The 17,534-nt window shown below is 38.6% G+C and overlaps 1 protein-coding gene and 1 pseudogene across 1 annotated transcript in view; both read left to right on the top strand.

Annotated features, from left to right (window-relative positions):
* Positions 1-17,534, top strand: part of SPTLC2 (serine palmitoyltransferase long chain base subunit 2) — a 102,507-nt gene that overhangs the window by 75,818 nt on the left and 9,155 nt on the right. The window lies entirely within an intron of this gene.
* Positions 1,858-4,892, top strand: LOC124512605 (ubiquitin carboxyl-terminal hydrolase isozyme L5-like; annotated as a pseudogene).

Below are 17,534 nucleotides of genomic sequence, written 5' to 3' on the forward strand. Positions count from 1 at the left end.
GGGTACTTTATTTAATCTTTAAAAGCTAAGGCTAAGCTAAAGCCAGATCATGTCATGTTGTGGAAGATGTAAATGGCATAATTTTAAGGGAAAAATATACACAGGTGGCAGAGAATAATAAAGTGGACATGTATTCTGTTTACTATGTACTGAGCACTGCTCAAAATTTTTAAATTCTCAGAATATGTATTAGACATGATTTTCCTTCTTTTAGAAAATGAGGGGCGCCTGGGTGGCGCAGTCGGTTAAGCGTCCGACTTCAGCCAGGTCACGATCTCGCGGTCCGTGAGTTCGAGCCCCGCGTCAGGCTCTGGGCTGATGGCTCAGAGCCTGGAGCCTGTTTCCGATTCTGTGTCTCCCTCTCTCTCTGCCCCTCCCCCGTTCATGCTCTGTCTCTCTCTGTCCCAAAGAAAATAAATAAAAACGTTGAAAAAAAAAATTAAAAAAAAAAAAAAAAAGAAAATGAGACAGCCGAGAAGTTAAGTTGTTTACCCAAGGTCACAGAATTAACTAACTGGAAGAGCCAGAATTTGAACCTGGGTGTCCAGTGTGAGGATGCTTTTTGTGTATGAGCTATTTCATATTTCATTATTATTTGTATTTGTGTGTGTGTAATTGAATTAGGTCATTCTGTGGAATTCAAATTAGTTTGAACACATAAAAAAGGTTTCCATTTTCTCAGAATATTTCAACTTGAATGTTTGTATATTCTTGGTGGGGAGGTGCTGGGGGAGAAAACCTTATTTGCCCTCAGAGTTTGCAGTTTGTTTTGAGGACAGGAGGCCACACATCAAAGGTGTAAGAACAGAAACAGGAACTTATAAAAAGAGCAAATTAATGACATACAAAGTAGAGGCATGTCTTAAAGGGTACCAGGAATTTTTCCACGACCTAATTTTTTGCTTCTATCCTTTGTCTTTCATAATGCTATTGGTTCCTTTGAGGTTTTTCAGAAACTTAGAACTATATAAACATGGGTAGAAAATAACAAAAACAAAATGAAAATGAGAAAACAAATTGCTTATATTTACTGATTTGTATGATTTTCACCTACTGGAAAAAAATTGTCCACAGGAATTTTTGTTAGTAGAGCTGTGTATTTACCACCAAGCTAACAATGGAGAAAGATGTGTGGGCTTTGTTCAGAAGTTATCCCCCTAAGTCTCTTGTTTATGTAGAAAAAAGCGACTTTGGGATAAATTATTCCTCAACAAACAAACGAACAAAAAGTATTGCTTACACCTGACATATAGGCTGGAAGACTGGGGTGAAGTGGGAATGATTGACTGTGATACATGCCAGTTTCTTTTGGGGAGCAGTGAAAATGTTCTATAATTAGTTACTGTGATGGTTACACAGTTCTAAATTTTTTTTTTTTTTCAACGTTTATTTATTTTTGGGACAGAGAGAGACAGAGCATGAATGGGGGAGGGGCAGAGAGAGAGGGAGACACAGAACTGGAAACAGGCTCCAGGCTCTGAGCCATCAGCCCAGAGCCCCACGCGGGGCTCGAACTCACGGACCGCGAGATCGTGACCTGGCTGAAGTCGGACGCTTAACCGACTGCGCCACCCAGGCGCCCCTGGTTACACAGTTCTATAGTTACACTAAAAAACTTGGAATTGAACACTTTAAATGGGAATGTGAATTATATCTCATTTAAAATAATGACCTCAGGGCGCCTGGGTGGCTCAGTTGGTTAAGCAACTGATTTTAGCTCAAGTCATGATCACGAGCAGTTCATGAGTTTGAGCCCCGCATCAGGCTGTGTGCTGACAGCTCAGAGCCTGGAGCCTGCTTCAGATTCTGTGTCTCCCTCTCTCTATGCGTCTCCCCCACTTGCACTCTGTCTCTGTTTCTTGAAAAGGAATAAACGTTAAAAAAACAAACAAAAAAAAACCACTTGACCTCTAGTGAGTGAACATGGTGGTAAAATATACATAACATAAAAGGTAACATTTTAACTAATTTTAGGTGTACAATTCACTGGCATTAAATATATTATAGAATGTTGTGTAACAATTACCACTGTCCATTTCCAGAATCCTCTCATCATTCCAAACAGTAATTAACTTTTAATATGCCAATCCGAGTTTGGAAGCAGTAGTCTTGACCTACTTAATTTTAAACCTTTAGACTTTAAAAATACTTGCTTCCCCCAAATTGAGTTTTGTTTCTCTAAAATTTTTAGCCTTTTCCATTTGTTTCCCCCTCAAACATGCTTTTTCTTTTGTGTTCCTTCAGATAACGGCAAGTTGTCCAAATAAGAAACCCCTATTATATTTTCTCTGCTTCTTTATTCCATGTATTTAATCACCAGAGCCTTTAGATTGTGCCTCCTTAATATCTTTGAATCTGTCCACTACTCTATTGCCACTGTTATTTACTTAGACTTCTGTCTACTTTCACTTGGATTTAATAGTCCTAGAAGGATCAGTCGAGCAAAAATAATTTCCAAGAATTAAGATAAATAAACATGCTTATAATAAGGAATAGGAGACATCCATGCAGAGAGTTCAAGTGAAACGTGGTAAGTCTGATGCCTTTCCTGAGTACTCTAGTCCACATTGGTTCTCCTTCCTATCCAAGATTCATTCATTCATCAAATATTTATTTTGTATCTTCTGTGTGCTTTAACAGTTTGTAACACTCTGTCCACCTTCAAAATACATGTCCTATCCACTTTTCATACCCATTGCTGTTACCCTAGTACAAGCCATCATCGCCCATGCCCCCTGTCTGCTTCTCTCTTCACCTGTTTAAATGCAGCACTTAGGTAACCCTGTTGAAACAGGAGATCTTATCAATCTTCTGTTTGAGAACCCTTGTGGGGCTTCTCCCACCTCTCAAAGTCAAAATCAGAGTCTTTCTTACAGTGAAGACCTGTGAGTCCCCTGTGGATTGGCCCTCTATAGATCGCCTGTATCACACGCTCCCTTTACTGGCTCAGTTCCAACCTTGCTGGTTCACTCCACCCTGGGAAATGCCACATGTGCTTTTGCTTCTGGGCCTTGGTGCTTTATGGAGATAGTGCTTGCTCATCCAGGTCATTTCTCAGACATCACTTGAGTGAGACATTTACCTTTTTTGTTGTCCATTTCCCACATTGGATGAACTTTGCTTCTTTTATTCCATGCAGTGTATCCAGGGCCTAGATGTCTGACAGACACACTAGACAGGTACTCAGGGTGTATTTATTTAACGTCTGCTTGCCTAGCACGTAGTACGTTCTTCCTTTTCTGTGTAGCCTTCCTGGTGAGATTTTTGTCTTTCGTGTAGTGACTATGATGCTACTTTTGTATCTCCTCTATTTCTAGCAAATATATGCTGAAATAAATGACATCTTTATTATTTATTTTTATGTGCTAGATTTGTTTTTCTTCACAGTTTTGTGTCTTAAAAGTAGATGAGGCTTCAAAAATGTTAGTAGCCCCCCAAATCAACTTCTTTAATGTTTGCTTTTAAGTTTCTGTAAGAAATTCTGAAACAGGCTGTCGGCGGAAGTAGGAGGAATGACCTGGGTTGATGAACTCCGCAGCAGGGTTGCTGAGATCAACGAGCTCAGTGGCCAGTGGCAGCTGGTACCGGGTGGGATGAGGGGTGGGCAGAGCCTAGGTGGCAGCAGGGGTAGTGTGTGGCCTAGGCCATGACAGCCAATGCTGGGGAATGGTGCTTCATGGAAAACGACCCTGGTCTCTTCACTGAGCTCATTAAAGGATTTGGTTGCTGAGGAGCCCAAGTAGAAGAAATATGGAGTTTAGAGCCTAAGAATTTTAAAAAGTTAAAGCCAGTTCATGGGCTAATTTTTTTTTTTTTTCAAGTGTCAGCCAGGAAAAGAATCAGCACCCTCTGTATCTTTAGTTCAGGACTCCAGACTTGACATGATATTTTTTGCCAAGCAGATAATTAATAATGTTTGTGCTAGTCAAGCCACAGTAAGTGTGTTATTGAATTGTACCCATCAAGGTCTCCATTTAGAAGAGACATTATCAGAGTTTAAAGAACGTTCACAAAGCTTTGATGCAGCTATGAAAGATTTGCATTGAGCAATCCAGGTGTGATTCGACAAGTCCACAATAGCTTGTCCAGACAGCAGATGTTTGCATTTGATGCAAAGACATCAGCAAAAGAAGAAGATGCTTTTCACTCTGTCAGTTATGTTCCTGTGGACAGAAGATTGTATGATTAGATGGATTAAGAGAAGGACCGACTGGTTTAGACGCATGAGATCAAGATGACAGCACAATGAAGCAGTCATAGAAAAACGGATACAAAAGCACAGTGAAATTTGATTTAACTTGATGGCCGTTGTGTCTGACAGAAAAATGAGACATGAACAGATAGCAGTTACAAGACAACTTGCTGAGGAACTCTTGGATGCAGATCAGGATAATAATATGTTAAGTGCTGTTCAGTCAGAGGTTGCCAAAACTCAGATGCTTATTGAAGAAATAGTACAGAAACTAAAAAGATAAGAGATCAAAAATATCAGAGGGTAGCATAATTATCTGCCTTTCATTATGGAATTTTTAAAGATTTTAGCAGAACACTAGCAGTTAATGCCACTAGTAGAAAAAACAAAAGAAAAACAATGCAAAGAAAGCACTGGAAACAATGAAGAAGACGCTTTGGGATGTGTACGCATTTCTGCTTCTGCACTTATTTTCATGGAAACCATTAAGTATAAAGAGCTTTGAACAACATCCTAGTTGACTCACCTTGATAGCATGTCTATAGTTTGGCAATAGTACCAATCTGTCTTTAACGCATGGATTCTTTCTCTGCTTGCAGCATACAGTATGCATGTAGTGCACAGTAAATAAAGGTCATTTGGGGCGCCTGTGGCTCAGTCAGTTAAGCGGCCGACTTTGGCTCAGGTCATGATCTCACAGTCCGTGGGTTTCAGCCCTGCGTCGGGCTCTGTGCTGACAGCTCAGAGCCTGGAGCCTGCTTATGATTCTGTGTCTCCCTCTCTCTCTGCCCCTCCCCTGCTCATGCTCTGTCTCTGTCTCAAAAAATAAATAAAACATTAAAAAATTTTTTAAAAAATAATAAAGGTCATTTAAGAGTGCTTGCCCACATTCCATTATTCGACATCGGATCTGAGAACTTCTGTTAGTTCTCTGGATGTATACTATCCTAACGAACCTAGAAATCACACAAATGATCATCTCTTCCTGTAGTTGTTATTTATAATTAATCTCTTAATCTTTTAGCTCACTTGCATGCTTAAAATTTATAAATGTCAGATCTTGATTAAACTGGATCTCTTGTTTCTCATCATTAATGAAAAAAATCAGTATTTGTCTTTGATATCTAAACGTTTTGAGGATTTTGACACTGAATGCAGATTATTTGAAAAAGACAAAAATATGATTTCTAGTGATTTTTTTCATTGCTGCCGATAGAAAAAGTAATAAACATCCCAATTGTATTTTAGCAGACTTAAAAAAAAAAACACAACAGAAATCCTGAAGCATATTCACAACTACTGTATATGCACCGTTTCTTTCATTTGGTGACCTTAATATAAATTGGTCATTTTTCTCAAATCTGAGCACTTTTTAAAAAGTTTTTTTAATGTTTATTTGAGAGAGAGAGAGAGAGAGAGAGAGAGAGAGAGAATGACCAGGGTAGGAGCAGAAGAGAGGGAGACACAATCCAAAGCAGGCTCCAGGCTCTGAGCTGTCAGCACAGAGCCCAACGTGGGGCTCATACTCACGAACCGTGAGATCATGACCTAAGCCAAAGTCGGCGCTTAATCGACTAAGCCACCCAGGTGCCCCATGAGCACTTTTGTTTTAATTGACTATATTGAATTTGATTAAGTGGTTCATCATTTACATGGAGTAAATAATTTGTATGAAACAAACTTACACATTCTATTGAGACTTCTGTAAATGTACAAAAAAAAATTTTTTTTTAATAAGTAGCAGTTTTAATGGGGATTCAACATTCAGCTGTTTTCCTTTAAGCTCTTGAAAACCCCAGAGACTTAAGAATGTTTTTCATTACTGTTGATTATCAAATCTAAATGTTCACTTGCCAACCCACTTCCTCTTTCTTGGAAGAAGTAAAAGTTATTTTTAGACCTCTGATTTCCTGATTACGTGGAGTCAGGAATCCCAGCAATTCTCCCTATTAAAGGATATGCTTGCACATGTAAGGAATGTTCTGTTTACCTAGGGTTTATTTAGTTCAGGAATATCTTAAACCCTGGGACAAGTCCAGCCTTCCCTAAACTGTCTGTCTACATCTACACCCTCTGCTCAGCTCTACCTTTTAAAATGGAAATCAAACTCTACTCCTTTCCAAAAGAACCCATCCTTCTATTGTAATTTAGCAAAAGCATTAGTCCTAAGAAATTAATATTTTGCCATTGCCATATTTGATGGTCAGAATTTCAGATTTGAGTCTTCCTTAGAAAGCACAATCTCAAGAGAACCCATTTTTGTACATCGGTAATATTTTGTGCTTACTGAGAGATTGGCGTCATTTTAACTTTTCCTTTGCTAATCTGATTAGTTCTGTGCCCATTGCAGGCTGATAATCCCGGTGATAATGCCCTGCAGCTCTCCTAAAAGGCCTTCATCCAGTAGGGCAGCTGGAACCAGATTCGTTAACAATACTTGTGCCAACCTTTCATCAGCTACCCCCCTTGCGAACTATGTAGACAAAACACCTAATACTAAAACATCTAGGGAAAAATGACTTTGAGAATGAAAGCAGATTCACAGGTGGAAAATAAATATTTTTATGGCCAGTATTGTCTGATTTGTGCATTTGTTCATATCATTTAAAAGAGAAAGGAGGAAAAAGAGGAAGGGCCAGCCCCTTTATGCTTTCATTTCCTGCCTCGGGGCAAGGGCTTTAACTCCAAAGTATGCTTTTCATGACACTTTCCCTGTCTTACAAATTCCTGGAACACCTAGCAAATTTCATTATTTTTCCAGGTTTGTCTTAACTAACAAAGGCTGACAGGAGACCGCCTGAGACCACCCTGCATATATTGTCATTTTTACAAAGTCCCAGTTTGCCATCTCACTAGCAACGTATGAGAGGTTTCATATTTTTGTCAGCATTTGCTAGAGCCTCTCCAACATATTTTAATGCATTTAAAGACACATTTTCGTTAGGGGAAATCAGAGAGGGAAGTGGAAAAAAGAAGAGACATTTATTGTTACGCAAATTAGGACCTGTATCATGTTGTATTTAATATGTTTATTTATTTCTCCCTTTGCCTTGCCTTCTCAACCCAACTCAATATTTTGAGAATATTTACTACATTCCATCCAAAGGAAAAAAAATGTACAGAAACAAACAGGAAGAAGACCTAAACAAATAGAAAGATTCCTGTGCTCATGGATTGGAAGACTTGGTATTGTTAAGACAACAGTACTTCCCAAGTTGATCTACAGATTCAACAATATCCCCATCAGAATCCCAGCTGCCTTTTTTGTAGAAGTTGGCAAGTGGATCCTCATATTCATTTGGAAATGCAAGAGACAAGAGATCCAGAATAGTCCAACTTGAAAAAGAACAAAGAGGAGTCACATGTCCCGAAGCTGTGGTATCAAGATAGTGTCAAACTGGCATAAGTATAGATAGACCATGAAATACAAACGAGAGTCCAGAAGTAAACTTTTAATTTAGGATTAGTTGGTATTCAATAAGACAATCCAATTGGAAAGAATAGTCTCTCTTAACAAATGATTCTGAGACAATTAGATATCCGCATACAAAAGAATGAAGTTGGACCCCTACCTCCCACCTTGTACAAAAATAACTCAAAATGGATCAAAAGCCTAAGTGTAAGAGCCAAATTTACCAAACTCTTAGAAGAAAATGTAGATGTAAGTCTTCATGACTGTGGGATTAGGCAGTGCTTTCTTAGTTATGACACCAAAAGAATAAGCAACCAAAAAACATATATTGCACTTCATCAGAATTACAAGCTTTTGTTCTTTGAAAGACACTCCATCCAGAAAGTGAAAATACAACCCTCAGAATGGGAGGAAGTTTTGCAAATCATGTCTGATAAGACTCTAGTATCCAGAATATAGAAAGAACTTTTACAACTCAAACTAAACAACCCAATTAAAAATGTGCAAAGGATACAAATAGGTATTTCTCCAAAAAAGGTAAATGGCCAATAAACACAGAAAAAAAGGTATTTAAACCTGTTAGACGTTAGGGATTTGCAAATGAAAATCACAGGATACCACTGTACTCTCACTGGTATGGCTTAAGTAAAAAAGACAGTAATGTTGGTGAGGATCTAAGCAATTGGAATGGCGTGTTCCCGTATCACTGGTGGGAATGTAAAATGTCCCAGCCACTTTAGAAAACAGTTCCAGTTCCTCAAAAAGCAGACACCAAAGAGTTACCACTTTACCCAGAAATTCTCTTCCTAGGTATATTCCCAATCAAATTGAAAACATACGCAGCATTATTCACAGTAGCCAAAAAGTAGAAACAACCAGTGTGCATCAACTGATGAGTAGATAAACAAAATGTAGTATATCCATTAAAAAAGAATGGATTAAAAAATAATTCTTAAAAAAGAATGAAGGACTGATACGTTATAACATGGATGAACCTTGAAAACATTAAGTGAAAGAAGTAAGATACAAAAGGCCACATAAAATATGATTCCATTTATATGAAATGTCCAGAATAGGCAAATCATAGAGACAGGAAGTAGATCAGTGGTTGCTCAGGGCAGTGGGGAGAGGGAAATGGGGAATGACTGTTAACGGGTAAGGAGTTTCTTTTGTGAGAGATGAATTACATACTAGTGATGGCTGCACAACTTTGAATATGCTAAAAACCATTGAGTTGTACATTTTTAAAAGGGTGAATGTTACAGGATGTGAATTATATCTTAATAAAAGGAGGAGAACTGAAAAGAGTAGAGTAATGGGGGAGTACAATTTATTATATAAACTGTAATAATTTGTAATAGTCAAAGTAATGGAATAGAAATAAAATTCCAGAAAGGTAAGAAAAGGGTCTGCTGAAAAGAAGCCCTACCTAATCATAAAGTATTGTGTTTTAATGTACTGCTAATCATTTAGTTCATATTTTACATTGGGTTTTCCCATGTGTGGTTTTACACTTTAAATATACCAGATTGCTCCACATTTATATCTTCCTCTACATAATTGGTAATATCGTAATTGAATCTAGGGGAGGTAAAAACATACCCAAGATCATATAGCTAATGTGTCTCCAACTCAAGTTTAAGGGTAAAGAGAAAAGAAACCCATGGTTCCTATGAAGAAAGAACGTTAGGGCCAGTAGTGGCTCTCAACTAACCAGGAGCAGTGCTGCCTTCCTAAGACATATTTGGAAAAATCTAGGGGCATTTTTGGTTGTCACAGATTAGGCTGTGGGGTGGTGGTATTGGCATTTATTGCCAAGGGGCCAATGATTCTAAGTGTTCTTCAGGACACTGGACAGCCTTAACAACCAAGAATTGTGTCCCATACGCCAATAGCAGTCTTATTGAGAAACACTGGCAGTGGTTGACTGAAATTTTGCAGGATGCCCCCTATTGGAAGATAGAGCAGTGACTGAAATCTTAGAATGGAAATTTGGAAGTGTTACTAGACAAGAGAACTCGTTCCAATCTTAGATTTGGTTCCTTGCCGCTCAAAAGTCAATAGTGGAGAGACAGGTGATGTTGGCAAAGGAAAGGTTGCTTTATTCAGGAAGCGGGCAACATAGGAAGATGGTGGACTAATATCTCAGAGACCATCTGCCCCATCCAGGGGAAGCCAGAAGGTTTTAAAAGGGAATGCACAGGAAAAGGGAGGGGGATATATGCAAGAGAAGCAGGTGCCCAGGCAGCCACTCCTCTGTTGACATGAGTGTGAACAGAATTGCTGGCAGCAGCAATAACTGCTTTCAAATGTAGTCAGATCTTATCTTCTGAGAAAGTTTGGTCCTTCACTCCTCAAGGCCAGTGGTCTGCAAATCTCAGAGAAAGTCAGTCAGGTCTCCTACAGATCAAGGGACTTGGGTCAGAATAAGCTTGAAACAATTTAACCCTTAATACTGGTTGAAGTGCTATTATACGAAGGATGCGGGATGAAAGGAAATCTCTCGGCACCAACTCTTTCCCTAGGAACAGATGGATCAGGGCCCAAGAATCAAGGAGATGTGTGGCCTCCAGAGCTGGAGTGGTGGAGGCAGGGTTAGTGTAAGATTCTTAAGAGGCAGGTAAGTCTCCAAGGGAGGCTCCAGCAGGCACCATCAGTGACTTTAATTAAACAGTTACTCAGTTCTTTTTTTACATTCCTGTTAACTACCATTCCCTTTTATGTCCTACTTAATACAGAAGCTAAACAGGATCTGTGAGCAGTGGTTGAGGGTACAGTCTTTGAAACTAGAAGAACCAGGGAGTTCAAATCCTGGTTCCTCCTCTTGGAGTTACTTAGCCTCTCCTGGCATTGGTTTACTTTCCCCAGCTGCAAAATAACTCTTAAATTTGCCAGTTTCTAAAAGGGAAAGGAGGGCAACCCCACTAAGTCTCTTCTCAGAAATTATTGATGTGGTGTAGGAAAGACACTGTGGTTTAAGTATCGTAGCCAAGGTTTACTTGTCTCTTTTGAAAGTGTCGTGATTGCATCTGAGATTTTCTACCGTGCAAATAATTTACAGTTCGTGGAACTGCTGTAATAGCAATAGTTAAGGCAGACCTGACTCCCTCTTCAGCTAAGCCCAGAATACTTCCAGCCAAGCAAGAGATTGAGCTGTTGTCCTAACATTACATTTAGATGTAGCACCACTCATATAAGAGAATGCCAAGGGGCGCCTGGGTGGCTCAGTCGGTTAAGCGTCCGACTTCGGCTCAGGTCATGATCTCACGGTCCGTGAGTTCGAGCCCCGTGTCGGGCTCTGTGCTGCCAGCTCAGAGCCTGGAGCCTCTTTCAGATTCTGTGTCTCCCTCTCTCTGACCCTCCCCCATTCATGCTCTGTTTCTCTCTGTCTCAAAAATAAATAAACATAAAAAAAAAAATTAAAAAAAAAAAGAGAATTCCAAGTTCATTTACATTAATATAAATCAACATGTTCTTCCATTCACTTATGGGAGACTATACAGTAGTATCTTATTAGAAGATAAGGCTGGCTTGTAATGGACTTGGTAATATTTAGAGATAGAGCAACTGAAATGAAATACAGTTTGGAAATTGCTTTACCAGCCAAAGGAAAGGGAAGAAGCATTTAGTGAGCCTGGCACCCTGCTTGCTATACTACATACTTTCTGTGCCTTGAAGGGAATCAGTACTAAGAGCTTCCATAATCACTATGGGAATAGCCTTTGAAAACATAGTTTGCATGTCATCTCATTTACTTAATACAATATAATACTTGTTTAAGAGATCTTCAAGATATAACCCCATTTTAGATTTGAGTGGAGACACATGTTTAACATAGGCAAAGTAAGTACACAATGTGTGAGTTTATTATACTTTTCTAAAATGCTTTTCAAGAGAAAAACCACTAGAGTGAAACATAGTTGCTTTTCACTTGGCAGTATGATCTAACCAAAGTAAAATATTAGAAAAAGTAACTTTCCAAATAGCAAAAATAAGCCATTTGGATAGATGATTAAACTAAAAGATTGATAGTTAAATTCAATTCTTAGACCTATAGTATTAAAGAGATTCTATGTGAACTGTCCACAATATAACATTTTTTATAGTTTAAATTAGAACAAGGTGATGGGTAGTATTTTTCCATATTTTATCCTGCCTTAATAACCCTTACCTTGTAGTTAAAGCTGAAAACCAATTGAACCCATTCTTGGGGCTGTTTTGTTTGGGGGACCCTCAATTAAGAAAACCCTTACCTACTTTGAGATTATGACCTTGAAGAAAAAGGGGGGAGGGAGAAGAAGTTCTTCAATTTCACATTCTTTCAGCCCGTTATAATTAATTGGAAAGTGTAAGTCTGAAGAGTAGCAGTAATTTTATTTTATTTTTCCCAGGAAAGCAGATTATATCAGCATATCCAGGAAATCTAAGAAGATTAGGAACTGTGTAATGGAGTATGATGTGAGTTAGGGGATCAGATCTGGCTGAACATCATTTATATTTGTGTCCTTTATTTTGAAAGATTTCAGTTAACACCAGAGATGTTATTTTTGAAGTTGCAGACTCAAACACATTTTGTTGATTATGTTATAAGTTATATAAAAGCTCATCAGCTAAATTGACAATTATGTTGCTATTTAAGCAGGTGAGTACATGCTATAATTTTTGAAGAATAAGTTCTGAGTAGTTAGCACTAATGCCATTTCAGACAAAATGCTCCCTTTTTTATCCCCTTACTCTATACATAGGTCTTGTCCTGTTGTTTTTGTAACCAGTCCTGAGACTTCAGAAAATTTGTAGCTCATAGAACACTAGCTGTTCTGATTGATACCTGTCTGGGAGGGCTTACGAAATTTTATTTGAGTAATAATCCAGTAGTTCCTTCAAACATTAAGTTCACATGGCTGGCAATCGTGAGGAATCTGGATTAAGACTTGATAAAAATATTCCTTTTGGAGAACATCTGGAATGCATTTGGTACAACCTCACAATCTATTTGGCAGGGTTAATAATTATAGCTCCAAATCTAATCCTATCTTATAATGGTGACTTGAAGTTATTAATACATAGTGGTTATCAATAGGTAGATAGTTGTGATGCCCCACCTTTTGAGGTTTTGTTTCCTTAAAAGAACTAAATCTAATGATGCCATCACAATCTATTGATCCTTCATTACTTCCTAAGCATAAAATTCATTGCAAAGAAGTTGAGGACTAAAAATGATGTATTAAAGTTATCTCTTACATTTTCTGAGAAATGAAATTATGTGCTCCTGTTTCCTTTTCTTTTTTTCATGCCAAGCTGTAGATTTTATTAAGGAAGTTCTAAAAATGGTTTCATTTAACCATATTGAAGAACTCCAAACTCACGGCCACACAGCAAGGCTTAGTTGTAAAGTTAAAGAGAATCAGTATTAAGTTTTTTTTTTTTAATTGCTTTGATGCTTTTTATCATCCTTAAAAGTAAAGATTTATGTTTGCAAAGTAGAGAAGAATGCTGGCCTCTTCTATTACCATCTGTGTTCTTAAAAAGATAAAGACAGGGGCGCCTGGGTGGCGCAGTCGGTTAAGCGTCCGACTTCAGCCAGGTCACGATCTCACGGTCCGTGAGTTCGAGCCCCGCGTCAGGCTCTGGGCTGATGGCTCGGAGCCTGGAGCCTGTTTCCGATTCTGTGTCTCCCTCTCTCTCTGCCCCTCCCCCGTTCATGCTCTGTCTCTCTCTGTCCCAAAAATAAATAAACGTTGAAAAAAAAAAAAAATTAAAAAAAAAAAAAAAAAAAAGATAAAGACATTTTAAGAGTTAGATTTTTTAAGACAAGACTAAAACCTTCTTTTTACACTTTACATGTTTTAAATCCCTAACAGTTGGTCAGACTCTTGGTCTTGGGGTCATGAGTTTGAGCCCCACATTGGGTGTAGAGTTTACTTAAATAAAAAAAAAAAGAAAAAAGAAAAAGAAATGGTGTAAATCCCTCTTAGACTATTCTTCCAGCCTGTTATAACTTGCGGCAACTCTGTAGTAAGAAAACTTCTTAGAACTGAGCTAGCAGATTGGACTTAAGTAGCAGTTACACTTCTTGCATTAATGTTAACTAGTATTTTAGGTGATATTTAATTCAAAATAGGTAACGGTGTTGTCTTCAAAATTCAGTGTCACGTCAAAAAAAGGAATAACCACTTAACTACTTCCCAGTATATGTAAATGCCAGAGCTTACTGAATTGTGTGCTATTATTTGTTTATTTTTCCTATTATTATCTTTGATATTATTAGGTTGTACCACAAGAAATTGCCATTTTTAGGTCACAAATAGTCAAATATTAGCAGTTCATGGTTCAGGCTGCGACTTTTGTAGCATAAATAGACCACTGAACTTGTATGATTTGCTGCCATTTGTGATTGAGTTGACTTCTTTCTTTAGCACTGGTCTTGACACTTCCTCTCGGTCTTTATTCCCCGTACTCACCAGCAGTGACTGCGGTCTGCTGTTCAGGGTGAGTTCATTGGAAGAACTATTTTTCACTTGTCTTGTACTTGCCCTGTGTCTCCCTAGGCTCCTGCACCCATTCACCCCTACCCTATTCATTTGCCAGTAAGTGCTGTTTTAAAAATAGGACACAGATACTCTTACCCAGTAAAGGGCTGTGCTCTTTAAAGTTTGAAAAATACATAATTTCTTGATGTGGTGTAGAAGAAAAAACACTGACAGACCCAGAAAACGTTGATCTGCCTCCTACTGAAAGAAAGGCCTTAGAAAAAGTAATTTAACACCTGCGGGCAGTTTCTTTTTGTCAATAGTACATTCTTTTACTATACCCATCTAAAAGCAGTTGGGATCAAATGAAATGGAGCAGTTAATTTCTTCTTTTTTTTTAATTTATTTTTAAATTGTATTTCAATTCTAGTGTGACTATGATACCTAGATATATATTTAGGAGAGAATTCTTTTTAATCTCAACTTTTAATAGCTGCCAAAATGAAGGTTGGTGATCTCTGATGTCCATTAGCACGTGAGTATACAAACAAAAAAAAAGTGGTGTATCTTTACAAAGGAACGCTAGTCAGCAATAATGGGGCTATATAAGTTGGGGATCCTAAATGCCTACTCCCACTGTCTTCAGGTTGTGTGACGTGAGTGTCATTTTAGATGTATGTTCTCCTGGGACTCTTCTTGTCTGGGGGCAGATGGTGATGAATCGTGCACCTGAGATTTTCACTTCCTTCCGTTAGAGAAAACTTGCTTAGAATGATATAGTAATTGAAAAAGTTAAGGTCTTCATCTCCTAAGATTTCTTCTTTTCCTTGATAATTTTTCTTTCAAAAAAAATTTTTTTTAATTAATGTTTTTTATTTATTTTTGAGAGAGAGAGAGGGACAGAGTGGGAGCAGGGGGGAATGGCAGAGAGAGAGGGAGACACAAAATCTGAAGCAGGCTCCAGGCTCCTAGCTGACAGCACAGAGCCCGACGCAGGGCTCAAACTCACGAACCGTGAGATCATGACCTGAGCCGCAGTCGATGCTTAACCGACTGAGCCACCCAGGCTCCCCCTTTCCCTTGATAATTTTTCTTGATATTCTTGGAATGAGAAAAAAAAATTTTTTTTAGGATGAAGTCTTGCCATTTGCAATGAAAAAAAATTTTCTTAGCTATTTGGTTTGTGATGAGAAAAAGGTAGCAAATTGCAAAATAATAAGGTGAATGCAGAAAAAAATGTATACTAATATGCAGGTGTATCACTCAATTTTTTAAAAACCATCTTTAGTGAGATATCATTTGTATACAGTAAAATTCACCAGCTTTAAGCGTATAATTCCATGAGCGTTGACCAATGAATGTAGTTAGGCAATCACACCACAGTCGAGGAATAGGATGTTTTTGTCACTCCCCAGGAGTTCCCTCATACCCCTTTGCAGCCAGTCCTCTCTCCACTCCCTGGCAATCACTAACCTGTGTTCTGTCTCTATAATTATGTCTTTCTTAGAATTTCCTATATATGAATGCACTCAGTGTATAGTCTTTTGTGTCTGGCTTATTTCATGTAGCATAATGCTTTTTGAGATTCATCAGCATATTTCCTTTCTCCCTTTTATCGTGTTTTCCCCCCACTTTTCCGAATGTATGGAGCATATTTACAATAGCATTTTGTGCATCCTTGTCTGCTGGTACTCTTATTTATGGTCTATTGCTATTGAGTGACTTACCTCCTGGTTGGTGGGTCATATTTTCCCGTTTCTTTGAATGGCTGGAATTTTTTATTGTATGCCAGATGTTGTAAATTTTACATTACCAGGGGCTGCACTTTGTTGTATTCCTTTAGGTAGTGCTGGACTTTGTTCTTGGAATTAGTTGGATCCTTTTGAGACTTGCTGTTAAGGTTTGTAAGGGTGGATCCACAGCAACTTTGAGTCTAGGGCTAATTTAGCTCCACCACTCGTGTGACTCTCCATTTTGGAAGGTGACAGTACACACTGTTGCCAATTCTGTATGAGCTCTGGGAACTGTTGAGTCTGCTGCTTTCTGCTGGCTTTTTCCCCAGCCCCTGGTGGTTTCTTCTCAAGCACAAGCAGATGACACTCAGCCAGAGGCTCAAGGGGACCCTTCTGTAGACCCCCACACTTCTCTCTTTGTACACTTCTCCCTCCTTTCCTGTACGCTGCCTGGCAAATTCTAGCCACCTTAGCATCCCCAACTCTGATCGCTGGTGTCCCAACTGAGGAGACTAGGTTCCTGTCCCTGGGCAGCAGCCTGGGACCTGCCTCTAGGCAGTCACGGGGCAATCCAGAGGCTTCTGTATTGTTTTCCTTCTCTCCAGCAGCATAGTCCTGCACTGCCTGTGGCCTGGTGTTTGAAAACCATTGTATATACATTTTGTTTTATGTGATTTGTCCAGTTTTCTGTTGTTAACGGCAGAAAGGTAAAACTGGTCCCGGGTATTTTACCATGGCCAGAAGTAGAAGTCTCTTTTTCTAAATGTAGAGTTAAGCGTGTATTGGTATTTCTAGGGAAAACTTGGGCACAGGGCTCAGAGATTCTCAATATACTTAAATGTAACATACTTTAATGTCTGCTTTAGTGTAGGACATATGTCATAACTTAAGTGATGTTCTTCAGTGTTCACATTAATCGAGTCTAAGTTTGAGTGTTATTCTCTGGTTAACTTGAAATTATTTACACAAAGTGTTAATTTTGGGTTATTTGTAGCAGACTTATCTAGAGTGGCTTTGCATCAGTGGATGGATATGTTAGCATTCTAAGCACGTTTGTTAACCATCTGTGTCTCTGATCAACTGATTAATTTATCTTTGGAGGTATATGACACTTGTACTTTAAAAAATACAAATTTGTTGGCTCCCTAATATATGTGAGAAGATGACTGCAACCCTTTCTTATTTGTGAGTATTTGTGGTTGGGAAGACCCTTAAGCAGTGCTGAGCCCTTTGCGCGCTGATCTTTTGAATTTAGGCTTGCTCTCCATGATGTCTGTTCGTGGACGTCTGTTCATAGATTTACCTACCATAATGTCAAAACCCAGTTCAAATATTTAGTCCGCGGTTTGAGAAATGTTTGTTATAATCCATTCCTATGTAAGGAAGATGAACAGACTGGGATTAAAAATATGATTTTACATTATTACGGATATGCTATTTTTGTCTGATAGTAGTTTCGGGGAAATGGTAACATAAAACCAAACTCTTAGGAGGAAAGTTTGGGGCTCTAAATGGCTCCATCTCTGGTCTCGTGTGTAAAATTATTTGCAGCACAGTTCATTGGAATGAATATTGAAGTCGAGGGACCTAGATTCTTGTCTTGGCTGTGCCACCTGTTAATGTGTAACTGCAGGCCAGTCACCACCTTTGTGGGAGTCACCCAACCTGCAAAGTGAAGATAATAGTTAATATTGTACCTACTATTAAGGGATAGAAGAATGTTAAAT

Source organism: Lynx rufus, unplaced genomic scaffold (genome assembly GCF_022079265.1).
Source record: "Lynx rufus isolate CCGP_SWC_20201006 ecotype Redwood Valley unplaced genomic scaffold, mLynRuf1.p SCAF_17, whole genome shotgun sequence".
Taxonomy (NCBI): domain Eukaryota; kingdom Metazoa; phylum Chordata; class Mammalia; order Carnivora; family Felidae; genus Lynx; species Lynx rufus.